This window comes from Cupressus sempervirens, chromosome 11 (genome assembly GCF_028749045.1).
Source record: "Cupressus sempervirens isolate cs-2001-9-10 chromosome 11, ASM2874904v1, whole genome shotgun sequence".
Classification (NCBI taxonomy): Eukaryota; Viridiplantae; Streptophyta; class Pinopsida; order Cupressales; family Cupressaceae; genus Cupressus; species Cupressus sempervirens.
The window spans coordinates 328,987,923-328,992,248 of NC_143128.1; positions in this window are offsets into that span (position 1 = coordinate 328,987,923).

Sequence of the window (4,326 nt, forward strand, 5' to 3'; positions counted from 1 at the left end):
AAGCTAGTCTCTTCTCACATGAAGAAGTACTAAGCATGTACTTCTTCACCTAGTTTAGTGTGTTTTCTCACATGGGAGATACCTATGTGTCATATGAGAAACCCTAAATTAGGGTCAATTTTTGTTGAGTGCTTTATTGCATTTCTCATGAAAAAGTGTATCCTTGTGCGAAGATGTGCAATCTCAAATGAGGAAATGAGATTTTGCACAAAATCCTAGAGGAAAGTGCAAGTTTAAAAATTGTAATTTTGATTTTTTTGTTGCAATTTTTCCATTGCCTATATCATGTTATTCAGTAGAAATTGATCATTTGTCTATTATGTTTGTGTGTGTGCAAGTTATCTTTCCAGATATCAGATTTCAATCATGCATTACCTGTCATACAAAGTGTTATCACAAGCACTTAATGAAACTGATATGGCTCATATAGAGAGGTTGAGTTTGTTGTATCTTTTTCAAATTCTACTAGTGTTGGTGAATCACAACCTACTAACAGCACTAGTAGAGTGTTTCCATTCGAAGACGAACAGTTTCCACTTGCCATAGGGAGAGATGACAGTGACATTAAAGGACATCTACAAGATTCTCCACATACCATTCCATGGATCATGGGTGATTTATGATATAGTTCCCTAAGTAGGTATAGAGGCATAGTGGGCCATCTTCCAACATGATTTAATTATGGGCAGAGCAATCATGTGGGATGAGCTTGTGCATACCTATGGGACCACTCACAGGTTGGCATCAGTTTTGGGGATATTTATCAGCCCCAAAGAGATATGGGTGGGTGTACTACATGTATCAAACATATGTATCATGAAATACATGCGATAGTGTATCATGAGAGGAGGAACATGGTGGCTAGAGTTTATGTTCTCCAAATTTGGGCATGGCAGCATTTTCCAGTCATGAGGACCATTTTTTAGGACAAGAGGTAGCCTATGGAGCCATATATATGTAGATATAGATGCCAACTTATCTAGACCACTTTGAGAAAGAATGATCAATGGAGGGCTCATCTTGATGACTTAGTGGCAATAGTATGGTGGCCCTGGCAAGAGACTAAGGATTGGGATGATGTGCCTCAAGAGTTAGGGCACATGTTCACTCCACGACCACTGATAGGTTGATCTATATAGATAGTGTAGAGATTTATACTAACTCATGTATGGTGGTAGTATTGGAGGTCTTAGGACATTTCATCCTATCCATGATTAGTGGCAGATGTGGATCATGGATGGTCCCCAAGATTGGATCCTAGGAGATGAATGATAGACATGCAGAACTTGGTTGTGACATAGTGGGACTATCTATTGGAAGTAGTATATGGAGGAATAACTCTCGAATAGAAAGCATATTTTGTGGTTCTTCACTTTCCACACTTTACAGATCTAGTGGGGATAGTAGCTCCCAGTCAGCTAGTGTAGGCACCCATGGCACCACCATAGCAACTAGAGTAGCCATAGAAAGTGATGCACAAGACCAAATAGATCCTTATTCCTCTTATATAGATGAGATTAGATCTAGATGCTGGTGGGAGTCTGATAGGTCAGAGGTGATGACAAGGCAAGATGGGAGGCCTAGGAGCCATTGGCATAGATGTACATAGGTAGTGATGAGAAAAATTAGTTAAGTAGCTTGAGGCTATAGTTGGCGATGAGGAGATGTAGGATCAGCCTATTGTAGGAATTTGGGGTTGAGACATCCTAGTATAGACCCATGAGGCCCTTAGGAGGTCAAGGGATTGAGTGTGGACTATGCAATGGTAGTTGATGGTGATACATATTTAGGTGGCAGTTAGAGATACCCTGATTATAGAGAAGGATGAAGAGATTCACAATTTATGAGAGCAGTTAGTTGACTACAACTTGACCACCACTATCTATATAGATTACCAATTATAAAATAAGCATAAATGGTAGGAATACCAGGATGACCATATTACTATCTATACAATTACCGATTATAAAATAATAGGTGGTCCTAGTTGACTACAACTAGACCACATTTGTCCTTTTTAATATAGCAAGTTAATATAAGCATTAGAGCATAAATGATAGGATGACCAGAATGTTTCTTGTGTGTAGACACACTAGACGCATGTGAGATCCTTCTATTGCTAAGCAATCAATAAGTATTCTGTCCACAACAACCCTTGTATTCATAACCTAAGACAGAAGTGTGCTAGGTATATGACTAGTATCAATATTTACTATAGCATAAATATTTCACTCCAACAACCAAGGAGAAGAACCAACCTCACTAATTTATCCATATAACAAGAGTTGAGGTACACATGGCCATCTAATATGAGATGGAGGCTCTTATAGTGGACACCCCTTTTATATGAATGCTTTAGATCAATGGAACTACATCACAAACAAAAAGCAAAGAAAAGATTATGCCCCCAATCCTCACTTCTCTAGTTTAAATTGACATCACCGAGTCACTTAAAGAGACATGATAGAGAAAAAAAAACACAAACAAAGAGAAGATCAACATATCCGAACAAGTTTATCATTTTGAGTTCAGTTTTGTGTTATAGGATTGATGTCAAGTGTCAATGTTATGAACATGCATGAAAGAAATCTCTTCAGTAAGGTGAAAATAGTAGATAGACACAATTAATGACTAAATTCAAAGAAGAATCTTGAGTAAGAAGAACCTTAGTAGGAAAGTGAGTGACAGTAGATAGACATAGTGAGGACCACTAGTGATTGGCACAAGAGATCTTTCATGAAAGTAATCTCAAAAAGTGACGTGAGTGATAATAGGCAAATGTAGTTAGAACAACTGGTGACAAACATGAGAGAGATTGTCCATGAGAGAAATCTCAAAAAGTGACACTAGCAATAGTAGGTAGATGAAATTAGAACAACTAGTGACTATTGTGAGAGATTTTCTATAAGAGGAATCTCAAAAGTGACACAAGTGATAGTAGGCAAACATAGTTAGAACAACTAGTGACTGATACAAGAGAGATTGTCCATGAGAGAAATTTCAAAAAGTGACACTAGCAATAATAGATAGAAATAGTCAAAAAAATTGGTGACTATTGCGAGAGATTTTTTATGAGAGAAATCTCAAAAGTAACACGAGCAATAGTAAGTAGGTGCAATTAGAATAACTAGTGACTGACATGAGAGAGATTGTCCATGAGAGGAATCTTAAAAGTGACACTAGCAATAGTAGGTAGACACAGTTAGAAGAATTAGTGACTATTGTGTGAGATTTTCCATGAGAGGAATCTCAAAATGTGACACTAGTGACAATAGGTAGACACCATTAGAACAAATGGTGACTATCAAGAGAGATTTTCTATGAGAGGAATCTCAAAAGTGACATGATAAATAGTAGGTAGAGTAGTTAGAACAACTAGTGATGGACTTGAGAGAGATTTTCCATGAGAGGAATCTATAAAAGTGAAACTAGTGATAATAGGTAGATGCAGTTGGAACAACTAGTGATATTTTCTATGAAAGGAATCTCAAAAATGACACAAGTGACAATAGGCAGAGTAGTTAGAAAAACTAGTGATTGACACAAGAGATATTTTCTATGACATTGTAGGGCATTTCCCCCAAGTTATGGCAAGATTGAATCCATGGATACATGAGTGAAAGAAGAAAATTAAGGCAAGAAAACAACTATATAGAAAGCTACAAGATGTGCTACAAGATATAGCATTGGGAAGAAGAGGTGCCTATTTACCAGGTTTCTACCTTCTTGGAAAAGATTCTTTTTATTTTTCTACCATAATGCCTATTTCTAGGTTTTCACCAATGGAATTTTTTTGTGTGCCTATTGCTAGGTTTTCATGAAGATAATAGATTTTTTCAGAATTTTTTGCATTTAAAAAAAAAATTTCAAGACATTTAGATATATACAAAGAGCTTTTGACAACATATCAATTATAAAACCGCTTTAGATGGAGAGTATTGATAGGATCCTTGAGCACCTCTCCCTCAGCTATGGAAATTCGGTAAGCACTAGATCCAAACACTACAATAATTATGTAGGGACCAAGCCAATTGGGTTCAGGGTAAAAGCACAAATCTATGTCACCATTTTGGATACAAAAACCTATTTTGGTCAAATCTCATTTCTCTATCAAAACTTAATTTTTTTCAAAAATTAAAAGTACTCTTTTATAGATATTAGATTCAATCTCATCATTATATAAATTTTTGAGTGTTTTGATCATTTATAATATGTTATAGTTTCAAAATATTATAAGTCAATATTTCAACATTTCAGAAGATGCTCCCTCAAAAAGGAAATTTTTTTTAAATCATATAAAAAATATTAAAAAATTATATTTATCTC